Below are 222 nucleotides of genomic sequence, written 5' to 3'. Positions count from 1 at the left end.
TAAGGAGAAAGAGAAGGGAAGTGTGAGGGGGCAGGGGCCAGTCTTAGAATGTGAGGGAAGGAGAGAATTTAGGGAGGATTTTCGGGTGAGAGGGGGTGGTACAGCGTGAAACGGAAATGGAGAGGAAGAGGGAAGGGCAAAAAATAGGAATAAAAAGGTGGAGAGTGTATTACCTTTTTTGTTTTGTTCCGTGGATTTTTTTTTCGGGTACCGCTGGTTAAT

Source organism: Penaeus monodon, chromosome 33, assembly GCF_015228065.2.
Source record: "Penaeus monodon isolate SGIC_2016 chromosome 33, NSTDA_Pmon_1, whole genome shotgun sequence".
Lineage (NCBI taxonomy): Eukaryota > Metazoa > Arthropoda > Malacostraca > Decapoda > Penaeidae > Penaeus > Penaeus monodon.
Note: the sequence above shows the minus strand (reverse complement) of the source record.